Genomic DNA, 16173 nt, shown 5'->3' with positions numbered 1-16173 from the left:
GGTTTCACACAAGCTGTTTCTGTTTAAGGACAGAAGTTTTAGCTCAAATGCAGCATAATTGTGATGTCATTGAACACAGCAAAAGCTGCAGGCAAGCAGAGCGCTTTCATTGTAATACCACTACTGTAGGCACATTTGAAACACTATAGCATCCTCAGCCATAATTATAACTGTTTGCTGTTCATGTGGTTTCAAAGATAATAGAAGTTGTTCATAAAATTTACACGATGGCGATGCGCTGCATACCAAACATAAACTCGGTGTCGCAGGCAAAATACTCCCAACGAGAAACCTGCAGACCATCAAGTTATGAGTTAATATCATTATGATCGGCAATTAAAAATAGAAAACCAGAGACACAACACCCAGATCCTCAGACTTAATCAGATAAAGCAAGATGGACTTGCCTGGTTAGCCAGGATGGAGTTTCAGCACCTGAAGAGAAAGCCAACTCAATGATCATGCATGGCTTGTGTGGCCTCATTGACATTCCCCAACAGAGATCCATCGTGAAGAAGGAAAAACACCAATGGAAGAGAGGGAAAATCAAAGTTTAAAGAAAAAGAAAACACTTAAAAGGGCTCAATCTATTTCCCTAGCTTCTTCCCAGCCCACCTGTGGTGGTAGCTGGTGGTGCCTCCTCGCCCCGTGGCAGGGAGCTGGCAGCTGTGCCTCTCCCCCATGTGTTGCAGATGGGGCTTCGGGGAGGTCCTCCCAGGCCGAGGATCTCCTCTACAGCTGTCAGACAGAAGAGGAGAGAGCGGCCCTCACACAGTTAATGGGTAGGTTTGCTGCTCCTCACCACCTTGCTGCTCAGCTTCACCCGCAGAGGTGCAAAGAGAGGCAGATGTGGTATTTGGCAAGCTGTCAAGACACATCTTTCTTTTTAAAAGTAAGGCACACATCACCGGCTGCTCTCAGCTGGGTCCTTCTGTCTGCAACAACACTGCTGTCGGCGCTGAAGATGCCCTTTTCAAACGTGGTCAAGGAGGAGAGGGTGATATAGGGGGAAAGCAGTCATTTTTTTCCAAGCGCTGCCCAACGTGGACTCGTTCCCTTCCCACCCCACCCTACTGCCGAGGGCTGCCCTTAGTCCTGGCAGGTGACTCCTCGTGGTGGTGGTCTTTCACATCAGAGCCTACCACCCGTGGTCCAGCCATCCTGCCCTGTGCACCCATAACTCGGTGCAGGGTCCGGATCCCATCCCTCTGACACAGTCGTAGGCACAGGGCATTGCAAAGGGCAGCATCCCGCTTCCACTTGTACCGGCCGTGTCGTTTTCATTCTTTCATCCATCACCCTGTCCTCTCCCCTCCACAGGCAGTCTCTCCCTCTAAGTACTTCTTGGAGTTTTGGAGCCTGAGGACAGGTTTGAAGCTTTGGAAGCATCATAAGGGTTATTTCCATTGACACCCACCACAGTCCTGCTGTCTCTCCAGCTAAACAGTAGCGGTCACTGGAAAAGTTAATGGCGATGCTGCCACCGAGAGCCTTGTGATGCCTGCCCCTCCTGTCAGAAAAACACTCAAAGTGAATCCGAAATCAAAGTAGACAAAGCTGAAGTTCTGCTTATGGGCGTCCCACCCAGTGACAGCAGCGTTGTCTCCTTTGATTTCCAATTCACTTTGAAGGTCTCCAAACAGGAGGCGCAGCTCAGCTGCGAAAGCAGAAGATCCAGAATGGGAATGCCACCATTTACTTCTCCTGTGGCTGTGGCTGTTAGGTGGAGGATGCTTAACAAAAACCATAATAAACCCCGAGCTCCGACGGGAATAATCTACCCGCATTATCCTTTCATGCTTGTGCTTCCTTGCATGGGTGTACGCGGGTTTGTGTTAGTCCAGAAACCGCCGAGCGCAAACAGAGCGGCTCGTTCCAGCTGAACTGGGGCTTTCTGCATGAGCTGACATTTTGGAAAGTAGTTTCCTTCTTGGAGCTGAGAAGGGATTTTTCTGGCTTACACAAAGTGGGAAATTGTCCACAGCTCTCAACTTCCACTCCTAACATATTTTCGCTAAGTAATTTGCAAGCAAAACAGTCCAGAAAATGCTCGGTCAGAGCAACGTGTTTTTATAGCCACTTATTTGAAAGAGCAGGATATTTTTGGTAATGCTGCTGGAATGGCAGTTCCCGAATTCCTCGCTGCATCATCTGTTGCTTTTACGCACATTTATACCTTGAGAGCCAGGGACAAAGTGAGCAGCACTGCACCAGGGGTGGTTTGCATCCCCGTTCACCAGGCACAAACAGCCAGGGAGACCCCCTGGACCTGGTGAATCGCTGATAAAGGGCTTTTCTGGTGGGATCGAGGCTCCCTTAGCTAGCCGGCTCCTGCATCGCCTCCATGCTACTTCTTTCCTGCTGACACTTCGCTTGGAGCTGGGAAGGGCAGAGCTGGCAGACTGGAAGATTGCCTAATGTGCTGTGACTGACGTGTAATCGAATATTCAGGCTCTGGCCCTCGTGTCCGCGGCACAGTGACTACGACACCCTCCCGCCTGGTTGTGATCACGCCTCGCTGTGCTGCAAACAGTTTCCCAAAGGTGCGGCGTGGCTTCTTCATCAGGCGGACGTGTGAGATGGTCCCGGAGGCCACCTGCTGCCGGGAAGGTGCCGGGGACCGGCGAGGGACTGACCTTTATCTGGCAGCCACAGCCTCGCACCGAGGTGGCTTTCGGGGCCACCGCTGCGCCCAGTGACCTGGACGAGCCACCTGTTCCACATCAGGAGACCGTCTCTGTGAAAAAAAAAAAAAGAAAAGGGGGAAAAAAAATAAAAAAAGGCCATGTGGGGGTGAGAAACCCCAAGGGGAGGAACTCAGATGTTCGGGTCAGGCCTCAGAAAAGGTATCAATTCTTCTTGCCACTTAGCACAGCCTGCTGCCCGCCCGCGCTCTTTGTCTCTGCCCCCTTCGCAGCGCGGAAAGCATTTCCCTTTTAAATGACATCTGAGCACTGACATGCTGGAGGCACCCATCCTGCATCATCTCTGGCAGATGGTGCAGCTGGCCATGATTTTCGGGATTGCTTAAATAAAACCGCAGTGCCATATCAAGAGATGGAGAGAAAATGCTCAACAGTGCTTAAGATGTTTAAACATCGCAAACTGTCTGAGACTTCAGATTGCCGTGCTGCGCTTTTTTTTGCTGGTGCAACCATCCTAATGAATAAGAAATAAAATCGCCGTCACGATTCTGTCTCTTTTCTTGCTGGGAGGCAGAGAAAAGCCCTACGATATGCCCGCTCTGACCCAATATCAGACTTTTTCTCTTGGCTGCGGTGGGAAGAAATTTGGGCAGCTGTGATAACAAAAGTCAAACGCCCGAGGTTTCGGGAGAAGGGAGCTCTGCTGCTGCGAGTGTCAGCCCCGAGGTGCCCCGCTGCCTTCGGACCCACTCCCTCGGTCCAGTAAAGTCTCTGCATTGCCTTCTGGTACACGCAGCAATGCTCAAGCCAACACACACCAGCTTGCCTTTTCCCCTGCAGTTTTGCTGGCTTTGAGCTAACCCACTCGATGGCCACTTCCCTGCCCCCGGGAGACGCTTGTGCTTAGTGCCTGGGGGAAAAGCCTTTTATATTGAAAACTGTCCTTGTCATAGCCAGGAGCCATTTAGCTCTACAGTAAGACTTCAGCTTTTATACTATCTAGACATAATATTGGAAACTACCAGTAATCAGGAAACTGTGTCACAGGTGCTGAAATCCAGATTTATTGGAAATAAAAAATAAAAAAAAAAAAAAAAAAGGTTCAGTGGTTCAGTGCCTAAAAGAAAAAAGGGTTCAGTGCCTAACTTACTGGGATTTCTTTGAAAGTTTGAGCCCTGGTAGGTCCCAAAGTACATGATAAATTGTTGTTGCACTTATGAAGATGTTATCACGAGAGAGCATCACCTGTAAGCATCAGAGAGGTCCCTCACATCTGTAGCAAACCTGCTGAATACCTGGGAATCTGCCTAAAATTTACCATCATCCCCAGCAAGGGAGATGCTTGGGAGGGAGCTGAGAAATGCACGTGCCCTGATTTTATTCTCCACACCCTGCTTGGCATTATCTTGCCAATCAGGAGGCTTGATAGGAAGCTAAAGCCTGAGAAGCTGAGATGAATCCCAGCATTTCTTCATTTGCTGGGCACAGTGGCAAATCTATGGGCACTTCAGAGTGTCACCTACCACCCAAAAGACCAGCCCAGCATCCTCCCTGTGTTGTGCCCCTTCTGTAATCCCCAGCCACGGTGGGAAAGCAGCCGGAAAAGGGCCAGGATCCCTCTCCAGAGCTCCTCACCCACCCCTGCAGGCCGGCGATGCTGCAGGCGCGGGCAGCTGGCCGCCCTCCGCCGGGACCACGCGCACCGCTGCTCAGCCCCCTCCAGCCGCAGATGTCGGCGTTTATTGCTCAGGTCTCCCGTATCACCCAGCCACCTGTACAGCATATTTAGCACACAGCACTTGCTCTGTTGCTGTTTGCACTGGAATCATCTTGGCAGGAAATGGCAGTTAAACCCGAGCATAATTTTTTACACTGTGTGTAATGTAAAATCGCCTCTTTGGATACGTAATGCACGCTCGTTGCCTTCTTAATGGAATATAGTATTTCTTGTCGCCGGCAGAAATTGGCCAGAATTGGTATTTAAGGTCTGAACATCTCCATCCCAGATCACAATTGCTGGGAAAAAAAAAAAAAAATGAAAAGGAAAAGAAAAAGAAAAAAGGAAAACCAACCACCAAAAGGGATCTTTGACAAACTGTGCATTATAGATGTGGAGCACTGCTGGACCCAACATCGCGATGGTGACATGAAGTGTCACCATCACCAAGTTGGGCTTGAATGGAGGCTTCAGATTCAAACACAGATCCAGGATCTGGATGGTTTTTTTGGTTGTGATCCCATTCCTAGCCATATCCATTTGATGTTACAGAGCAGGCTAGCACACTGCTTACAAAGCCGCTTGGAACAACTCTTGCTGTTGTTTGTATGTTTATTTCCTTCCTTTTTTTTTTTTTTTTTTTTTTTTTTTAAGTAAATTTCAATTTTTCTTCCCCCAAACTTTGAGAGGTGACATGACTGAACATTTCAAGAAAATAATTTCTGCCACTGCTGCTCAAGAGATACAGTACTTTTTTTTTTTTCCTCTTTAAAATGTAGGATGCTAATGATAATGTTTCTCTCATAGATGATCTTGTACTTTTTAATGATACCCATAGTTTTCCTCCACATAAATGACTAAATCCTCACAGAAATCTCTGTCTTGATTAGCACTCCTGCTAGTAAAATTTCACATACTAAATCAGTACCAGCTGTAGCAAGAAAGAATGAAAAAGGCAAGTGTAAATGTTCCATATGCCCTACCAAATTGGCATCTGTGTCAGTAACCCTGTGTTTTTTTAAACAATTGTATACATACATTCTCAGAAGTGTTTTGCTCACAGGATTCTGCAAGCAAAATTTCCTCTGTTGGTACATCACTGAAATGTCACGTCTAAAAAAACCCCAGCGAGTAGTTTTCTCCTTCTCCCTCGCCCGCCCAGCTCGGCGTGCAGCTGAAGGAGTTACCTCCACTTTGCTGCACCTTCGCGTTGACGTCTGCCCTCCGAAACCTGACCCCAGAGAACTTCTGCAAAGCTGCGTCACATTTAGTGCTGGGTGATTAGTAACACTTTCAAAAGCCGAAGCTGCTACAGCATCGTAATTAGTTCTGAGCTGGATTCGGAAAGGAGGACTCGTGTCCCACAGTGGCTGGTGGGGAATGCTGCCTTGGGAAGCGCTCGTCCTGGCCAACCTCTCGTCCTTCGTGTGGCTCACGGTGAGGATGCAGGAGGGAATGCTGCTCCGAGGCCTCCTGGGGATAGCGACCCAGCTCCGTCCCGCAGGATCGCTGCCTTGGGGAAAGGTTGGGCCATGATCACAGCCCCCCTGGGCCACCTTCGTGGTGATGGGCTGGCCGGGTACCACCTGCTCCATCGTTTTGGTGTCTGAGAGAAGAGAGCATGGAATATGGCACAATAAATACATGCACACCCCAGCTTAGAAGTAACCAGCTACGTCCGCAGTGGTTGCCCACTTTTAAGTCAATTGATGCCCATCCTGCGCCTGGAATTTGATCGGGAACAGCGAAATGGACTTCCAAAGTTAAACAAACATTAACTGGCGCTCCAAATGGGTAGCAAATGCTGCAGCCTTCTGGGGAAAGATGATACGGAGCCAGACTGTCCGCTGGCGTAAGTCAACCTAACTTCACTGGACTTTGCTGGGGCTGAGCTGATCAACACCAGCTGAGTGCCTGATCTGCTGGAAACCCCAAAACCAGCCATCGTGTTTCCCTGACGTGGGATGATATAAAATAAACAGGAAGAATTGGGAACCAGCTAAGGGCATTAATCAGATGTTCCTGGGGGAAAAATAAAATCTCGCTCGCCTTTCCAAAAGTCAGAGACACCCTCGCTCCTCACACCCTGGGCCACGACAGAGTGGTGACACTTGTTATGCTTTTTTTCCAGCGCAACACGGAGTGTATATTTGCACATCATGTCATGCCTGTCCATGGTAATCAGAAGCCATTATTTCCAAAAGCTCAAAATTCCCTCCTGGACTCTGGTATGCCAAGTTTTAGTTCACAGCGATTTTTTTTTTTTTTTTTTTTTTTATGGTTGATTTATAATTGCTGCAAACAGAAGTTTATAATGGAAATGCTGACAAAACCGTAACTACAGTGTCACGTTAACACTGCTATTGTTGCCTCTGTGTCAGACTTGCCTTTAACCCTATGAGCTGAAACTTGGATCGAGTATCAACAAAAGCCCAGCATTCACAGGGCAGGGTAGACAGAGGACTGGAGACAAGGCTCCTGGAATAAAATCCTTGCCTCAGTGAAATCAAAGGGATTTTGTCCCTGGTGTCTAGTCTTGCTTCTGCCAGACACTTGCTGTGTAATTTGGACAAATTTATCCCCTGCAAATATGGACAGGGAAATATGTTCTGCACTTACCTTACAAGTGTTGCAGCACGATTAGCAAAGCGTGCTATTAAAGGAAGCAGAGGAAGGCTAAGGATAAATATAAGTGCTACCTACAAATTATTTACAAATAAAACAGGCAAATATTATTCTAGGCACCCTCTAAGTATGGAAAGGAGTAGGAACTTCACAGCTCTCCCACCTGTATTTACACAGAGATACCAATATAATATCTACGTGTAACACCCTCATTATTTGGGTCTCGTCTCATGTTTGCAATTTTCAGTTTTATTCCTGGCTTAGGTCTCATTCCTGACATTTTTATGTAGGTTTGTGTGCAATAATACACATGCATTAGATGGTGTTGAAACCATCAGCCCGAGTTACTATTTTTAGTGTGGTGCAGAGGATGGGACAGAGACATAAGTGACAATTAAAGAGAATATATTCAGAGCTGTCATCAGCAAATATTTTTTTCCCCTTGCCAGGAATCGTTAAGTGTGTCGAAGGGCCTCCTAGGCAAAGTTTTTAAGGCAAAACACTCGGGTCATTGCAACAAGCAGGCTAAATGACATCACGAGGAGGCTGGGCTGCTAAAAGCTTCCTGATCACCAACTTGCGAGAAAACTTTTATTTGCTCCCTCAAATTGCTGATCTGCCTCTTTGCTTCTGTACTACACAGAGTCTGCAGATGTATATAATTTACAGAGCTTTCCTCATCAAGAGGATTAGGCAGCCGTCTTTCAATATGTATAAGAAGAACAAACACACACTTACCCACTATGTTTTACGCCTGCCTGCAACAAACAGCTGAACAGATTGTGATGAAATTCAGACATTGACAATCTGACAAAAAAATTCTTTTTTGCCTTAAAATCTGGCTTCCAGAAGTTTTGCAAATCTAAATATTTTATTTGAATACTGCAAGGGCCCCAATCTTATGGAAAGCCTATGAAGCAAACACGCAGATATATGCAGTTAGGGAAAAAAGAAACACAGACACGAGACGCGTGTATCCGGGCCAACTTGCACATCTTCACGGCGACTCGGGTGCATTTTCCCTCCCCAGCTCCTGAGGCTGGAGCTCAGCTCCTCTAACGCACACTCCTTGCCCACCAGTGTTTCAGTGGTGCTCCAGCAGTAGTTTCAGTGTCAAATTGCCCTTTCCTCAGCAGGGATCGCTAAGCCTTTCTGTATTATACTTCCAAGACTCTCACGAGCTGGAGTTGGGAGATATAATATTTTCTTTGAAGTTTGCATTTCACAACACACTGGGATGCAAACAAGCTCCAGTTTCTCAGTAGTCAAACAATTCTGGCACACAGGGACTAGGACTAAATATTGTACCAAATTTTCTAATTACGTCTTTGTGATATTTACTACACGATGTTAGGTGAAAGCAGATTCTAATCAATATAAACCCCCTTGTCTAAACAGGACATCTGGGCTTTGAAATATTCTGTTTGTTGTCTCAAAATTACCCTGTAGCAAGCCACCATAACAATACAATATCTTAGTCATGGAAAACTTTGGAGTATTTCTGATAAACTTATCATAAACAGATGAGTGCTTTCTCTCTTACAATATTAAGGTGATGCAAAAAGTGAAGATAAAAGTCAGCTGTATGCATAAAATCCTAGAAACTTATGCCAACAAAATGTTATGTTTACAAGTTTAAAAGCTCAAAAGTCTGAAAAGACAAAAAAAAAATAAAAAAAAATGGGATTCTTAAAGTAACACTAACTCAGCCACATGGCACATCCTGGCACATACGCTTAGCAAAATAAACATTAGCATATTCATATACACATTTCTAGAGCAACGTATTTTTAATGTGGCCAAACTAATTCAACAATGGGGATCTCAACTTTTCTCATTTTATGGCCAGATTCTCAGCTGGCATGGATGCATTATTGCAACAAACCCGCACCATCCACAGCAGCTAAGCAGCAGAAGCGCCGGTTTTGAGCACCCAAGTGCCAGATTCTGATACACTCACACTGACAAGTCTCTTCTTCTGACTTTAATATCAATATTCATAAAACAAGACAGACAGATGTGATCACAAACCAGCCCCTTAGCTAGGAGCCCGAGTTTCCAGTACAAAAACATTCACGCGAGTCCCATTTTCACCCGTGCTTTCTCATGTACAAGGATGGGAAGGAATCCAGCCTCCCTGACACGGGTATTTTGTGGCTCAGGACAGGGATGGACATGGACAGCCCTTCAGGCCTTAACTTTGGGCAGTTTTCACCGAATTTCTTGGAGGGGAGCTGCTCCCCACTGGGTTGGCACTTGGGCGTATCAACCCAGCGTCCCTTCTCACATTCAGATCTACCCCACAGAGAAAGTTTTCTCCGCTAAAAACATTCCTGCTGGATAACGAGGTGGCTCCGGGCTCCCAAAGCAGCCTTTGCAAAGCTGGCTTATCCCGTTCCCCCTGAGCTGCCCTTGGAGGAGAGGATGGCGGCAGCGGGCCAGCGCCGCGGGCCTTCTGCCAGCCCACCCTGCCCCACACCAGGGCAGCCAAAGCTGACACAAAGCCCCCGTCGCCCCACCTTCAGATGACCCACGCTAAATCCAGCTTGGCTGGGGCTGAGGATCAAGGCCCTTTAGCCACTCTTAACTTAATTCTGCAGGTAGGAACATAACTCCCCCCTTGAGCGGTCGCTGTTTATTTTTACTTTCCTAGTGCCCAAGGCCCCTCCAGGACTGCATGAAAGCATTTATGGAAGCCTCTGCCTCATAAATTCACAGTTTAAGGAAAGGATATGCAAAGAGTGAGTGCAATTGCATGCAGATTGAATATACTACGTGCAAATCGTTTTTTGTGGATTTTTTTTTTTTTTTTTTTTTTTTTAACAAAGGCTCTTGAACCTCACCCAGCTGGACTTGGAGGCATCCGGAGCGAGTTGGTTAATTGTTAACAGGCTTCATAAAGACACACGTGGAATTAATGCTCGGATCACCTCTTCTCCCCTTTGCAAGTCACAAAAAGCCTCCAGAAAAGCTTTAGCTGTCTGCACCAGTTCAAACGGGAAATGCTGCCATTTCAGAGTTAGCTGAGGGGGGAGCAGGGAGGGAAAGAAAACTGGAGAGCACTTCACACCTTTGAGATCTCTAGCCTGCTAACAAACTGGATAGATATTGGCAAAGAGGTCCAAAAGTTAGTGGGGGCGACAGACAGAAAAACAGACAGTGCAATTGCTTCATTTCCATAAGCCATCATGCCAAAAAAAAAAAAAAAAAAAAAAAAAAAAAAAAAAAAAAAAGATTTGATTAATAATTAAAACAAACAAATAAAAAATAAAAAAAAAAAAGAAAGAAAACATTATCTTTGGAATCAAGAATAAGTCTGGCTGGAAAGCCCTATAAAACCAAGGGGTCTGGGGACAAACCCAGAGGTGGAGGCGCTGCCCTGTGCATGCTGCAGCCTCGGTCCCCCCCCAGCTCCGCTGCCGGGTGGGAATCGCCGCCCCTGGCCAATTACCCAGTAACACCCCCGAGCCCCCAAGATCTAAAGATCCCCTGAATAATCCTATTCAGGGAAAGGAATTATAACCATGAAGGGCAGAATCGGGGGAAATGGGATCCTTCCTCAGGCCCCTCGTAGGCACAGAGGGGACAACGGGGAAATGGGAGCGAGCACCAAAGTTTCCTGAGCGCGTCCTCAGAATTTCCAGAGGCAGGGACTAAAGGAATATTATTATTTTATTTTATTTTTATACTTACCATTTGTGAGAGGCACAACACCTTGCACCCTTGTCGCACGATGTCTCTTTGCATATGAGTTTTGAAAGAGAAATGTTTGTTTTCCCACTCCCGTCTGCAATGTCTCTATATATTTTTTTCCTGCTAAAAAGCATGGATTTTAAGAGAAGCAGACACCACAACATGCTACAAATGATACAGATGGGTGCTGAGAGCTTTGGCTGAAAATAAATAAATAAGGGCCATCCTGCCTCCTGCTCACATATGCGGGAGAAGCGTATCCCCTTACAAATATAAAAAGTATTAAGAACACGTTATGAAAAATAACAAAGAATAGCGGAGAAATCAGAAAGTGAGTGGCACTTCAGATGGAGTTTAGCAAATTAAGTCATTGACCTGAAGAGGAGATTAATACCAAACAAGGTGCCCCTTCTTCTGAAGTAATGAATATTCTTCAAACAGCAAGGGAGCACTGACTGCTGTTTGATGCTGATGACATTGAAAATTTAGGAGAACAGAAATTCCATCATTTTTCATTTGTATGCAAATGTGTCTGTTCCAGAAATTAACCCCTGAACCCCATGTCAGTTTTCATCTGGAGGAATTCTCTTTGCTAGCATCACACAGCGCAGCCTCGCTGCTATCCTGGGGTCACTGGGGCTTCCCCGCACAGAACACCACAAAACCCTAAAACAAAACAAAACAAAACAACAAAAAAAGGAAGAAAGTAGGGTGGGGGAAATTGGCCAAATCATGCCAGGCTTTGTTTACCCCCATTAATGGAGCATAAAGGAGCAATAGAGGCAGAAGCGTGTTGTAAAATGCACATCTCTAATGCATGGCTCTGTGCACCGGCAGGATTGTGATGCAAAAAGCAGCCCTACCTCTTCAGGAGGAGCAGCGGCCACTAATCACTTCCACTGGTGCTAAGGTGAACCCCGGGACAATACACAAACCCTATTACTCTTCCTTTCAGCCCGGTCTTCAACAGCTAAAAAGTTCCTTTGTCACTTAGCACCTCAGACAAATGCTACTATCTGCATGTGAAGGGGAAAGAGATGATTGAGGTTTTTTAATTGATGTGGATTTAATTATGCTAATTTAGACAGCTGTAAAGCCTTTTCAGTACAGCCGCATAATGGGACCAGCAAATACAGGTGTCCTTCACTGCAGGCGCTTAATGTTTAACCTTAGTCGTTTTGTAAGGAGGGGAAAATGCAGAGTAATGGTTAACCAGCAGAAAGCTCCATCTCTTGAGGACCTAAAGAGGACACTTCACTGATGTCCTAAAGAGGATATTCTTCATTTAGGCCCATGCAGGGCCACGGGAGCCCACGCAGGCTGAGCAGAGCCCAAATATTTTCATTGCAGGTTTGCCTGCTCAAAGGGCTGAGGCTGGGCCTAAAAAGGGAGGGAATAGGGCTGGTTCCACCACAGGCTTCGGCATCCTGCACAGGGTGTCCTGCACAAAGTTTGGGCTTTCTCCCCCCCCAAAAAAGCACTTAAGACAGCCCTCGAGCCTTGCTTCTGCAACCTTTCTTGTGATCTTTCATCAGCCTTTACACCAAGCTACCTCTGGCATCAGCGATGGTTAAACCCATAAGCAAGGCAGCTTCTGAGGGTGTTTCCTTGGTGTCTCACCCAGCCCACCATGGGTCTGCTCAGCCTCCGCCTTTCAGTGCTCCCATCCCATGTCCTACATTTTTCTTCTTGGATGAAGACTAGCCAGGGTTTTGTAGTATAGGATGCACACTCGTAATTAATGCCCATCTCTTTATGTTGGCCAGAGGCAGCCTCAGTGACAAGGTGCCTTGCGCTCAGACACCTACATGTCACCCAAATCTCTCCTGCTCAGTAGCACTGTCTTTTTTTTTGTGTGTGTGACACCTACAGAATAGTGTTAGTAGCTAGAGTTTTTTAAGAACAGAAGTCACTACATAATTAAGCACTTGTTAGAGTAGGGCCAAAAGGTTTGACCTACAAGGTCCGGGAGACCTCGCTGAAGTCTGACCTTGGGTTGTGCATTCTGCCCACGGTTATTTATTTATTTATTTATTTTTAAGGAGTGCCACCAAACCAGTGAGTACACTGGGAATATGCCACACCATCAGGTGGCGTTGATTTGCCTAAGGATGGAGAGCAAAGATTAAATCCAGGTGTACAAAGCCATCAGCTGCTGCATCTTCTTTAGCTCTCCCAGGGCAGCAAGAGCACAGATAAGGGGAAAAGCTCTCTCCCTTCACCTGACACAGGGCACGGTCCTGCTCTGGGCAGGGAGCCATCCTGCAAACCTCCATCGTGGTGGCACGTGGATCTGCACCATCTCTAATAGTTCCTGAAGTACAGTAAAAATGGGGTTTATCTTAACCTGCGTTGAGGTTATATGATTTGTCCAAGGTCATAATGGATGGATGGAAACTCAAATTCCAGCTTTTCTTCCTTTGTCTCCAAAAACCGGCCCAGTTCTTCCCAGCATGGGCCTGGTCAGACACATGGAGGTGGTGGGACAGCAGGCCCACAGCAGGACACATCGTGCTCCATAGCACGTCTCCTCTGTCACTACACATACAGTGGATCTATCAGGCTAGGCTGGGCCACATGAGGAGCATGGCCTCCAGGCAATGCTGTGCTGGGAGCTGGTCTAGCTCAGGAGGTCCTCCTGGGCCAGCAGAAAGTGCAGGCAAAAGCAGAGAGAGAAATAAAAGCTGACTCTGCTGCTCCAGTGGCCATGACTCCCCGATGTCTGACTGCATCCCTCTCTTTCTCCACCTTCTCCTTCTTGTCCGTACTTTTCACCTTTTGGGGCCTACACACCAGCTACGGCTCCATTTTGGCAACAGCTCGTGTCCTGGGAACTGTTAACGCCAGGCACCAAGGGGTTAGCAGCGTACTGTACTTCCACTACAATTAACAGGCTTCCAAGTCTGCAAATTTTGCTGCCTAGATACAGCTAATTCTCCCCAAACACTAAGTCCCCTTGTCCCCCCAGCTCCTCCTCAGGAACAGCCAACTCCAAAGCACTCGATAGCTATTATATGCATAGATTACGAGCATTAGCCTGACGAGCTCACCACTGACAGCATCAGTCATACTTCACATCACCCTCCTCCTGTGGTCTAAGGCTGGATTCTACGCCCATGGGCCCACGCTGGGCTCACGCAGCAGCTGAAGGGCCAAATGCCAGTTTAATCTGGAAAATATTCTTTCCACCTGACTTCCTGAGGTCTCCTTGGTTGTTCAGGCAGCTGGGAAATGGGCGGCATGCTTGGGGTTGGTCAAGTTATCCCCTTGGCTGCCTGGAGCTCTTTGATGCCATTTTCCTTGACTCACCCCTGATTGCGGGAAATAGTCTCCATTACATTTTCAAATAACCTGATATCCATAAGAAAGGCCTTGGAGTAGGTTTTATTTTAAATGTTATCCATTCTTACGTTTGCCCGACAACGCAGAAATGTAAGAATTGGACCTAGAGCCAACCAAATCCTGGTACTTAGCCCAGCAGTATATCAAATTTCTTTTGCATATCCAGAATAAAAATGCACAGAGTTTTTAACAGGGACAGCCAATGTACAACATACCAATGTAAGCACTCTGCTCTGTATTTTAGCAGATTTCAGGAATTTGTGGGAATTTTCTCTAACGTTGGAGAGTAAAAGATCTGAAGAAATGCTCTTGCAAAAAAATACAAATGGGCACTTAGGTATCTATAAAGTTGCTTTCTTGGACCAAGAGCCCACATTAGGAACCAAATAAAATATTTAAAGGCAAAAATCTTGCAAAGTTTCCTCCTGTGAAAGAAAAAATATGGTCTATGGTATACCAGACCTGCCTTTTGCAAGATCTGTTTAGGAGCTGCCATGAAACAAGCAATATTCAACAAAGAGCTTGGCAATTTTTGTTTTTTGTAGGGAAAAAAAAAAAAAGAAAAAAAGTTTCATTTATATATATTTCTAGGAATGGCTGGTTTGATTTTTCTTTAAATCCAAGTGTCAAGTTGCATTTCAGACCACATATAAATATAATTTTGCTCTCACATAATGCTTTTGTATCTGGTGTAATTCCATTTACTGCAGCGGTGTTACCTTTCAGTTACCCTAATGGGAACAAGAGCAGAATTACGCCAATAAAAAAGCTGCTTACAGAAAGAAATACAGAAAGAAAGAACACAGAAATAAATACTTCCTCTGGCTTATTTAATATATTTGTTTGTCCAAATTGTAACAGAGATATTTATTTCAAGAAATATTGTTTGATCAGTAAGAGTAAACACTGATATATCTTAAACCCCAAGAAGCAGTTTTTACATTCATCAAACGACACCTAACTAAGATTATGTTTTGTCGGTCAACTAAAAGAAACAAAAAAGGTTTTGGGTCATATAATTATCCCCTTCTGTTTCCCAACTTTCTTAGAAATCTCTGTCTAAAAATACTTCCAGCATCCGGATGCCTTGAACAATTGGCTTATTTCAAAACATAAAAACTCTTATTCTGTCCTTAGCCATTTTAAGGTCTTGGTGCTGGCACAGAGTAATAGTGCTTAGCACGACTATATACCGCTTTCCATCTCCAAAGCACTTTACAAACATTAGTTAATTAATCCTCACAACACCCCTGTGAGGTATGTAGGTAAGTATTGTCATCCAATTAGGTAAGAATTAAGCACTGTTATCCCACCAGATAAGTATTAAGGTCTCCCATTTTACTGGGGATCCTGAGGACAACAGGTTAAGTTACTTATCAAAGGTCACAGGGGGAGTTGGGAGAAAAAAATGGGGATGCTCGGGTGTCTTGTGCCTATTCAGCCATCAGGGCATCATCTGGTGCTGTTACCCCAACAAAGCCATCACCATGCACACGGAAATTAGGGGCTTCTGTAATGCTTCAAAACATATAGAAATGAGTACAGGGTGATGGAAAAGACATACCTAGGAAGCACGGCATTCCCTCTTTGATGTGGGCAAACATGATGTTATCTAGAAAATTGCTTGGGAATTTTATTGAATAAAGGTCCTGGAAGGGGATATTTTCCTATGGATGCATGTGGGCATGCGTTCAAATATATTGTTGGGCCTCATGAATCAAAAGCTCCCTTTTTCCCTTCTGATTTAGTATTTTTTCCACTATCTTATAAGATGGACTCATATTAAAGTCTCGCCTCCACTCTACAAATACATAAACCTAGCCACTGTAGTTTGGGTCTTCTTACCACACAAATGTCCAACTTGAAGTCCCCATTCAGAAGTTTCCAGGTTTGTAGATAAACCTGAATCCACAAACGCATTCAATGGGACGATTTGTCCCATTTTGGAGGATCTAGAAAGCAGGACTAGCCCAGCACGTTTGAGGTTTTAATCTAGTCTCACCAGATGTCAAGCTGGTAAAATAATATCATTCATTCCCCAGAGACAATGCCATTGTCCGCATCTGCTTTTAATTTCAGTTTGCTGCTGGAGGAAAAAGTGAAAGCTCCTACTGCAACTCCACTTGGAGCTGTGTTTGCAAGTTAAAAGAG

The sequence above is a fragment of the Anas platyrhynchos genome, chromosome 7 (assembly GCF_047663525.1).
Source record: "Anas platyrhynchos isolate ZD024472 breed Pekin duck chromosome 7, IASCAAS_PekinDuck_T2T, whole genome shotgun sequence".
Classification (NCBI taxonomy): Eukaryota; Metazoa; Chordata; class Aves; order Anseriformes; family Anatidae; genus Anas; species Anas platyrhynchos.
The sequence above is the reverse complement of the archived record's forward strand: the minus strand, read 5'-3'. Positions refer to the sequence as shown.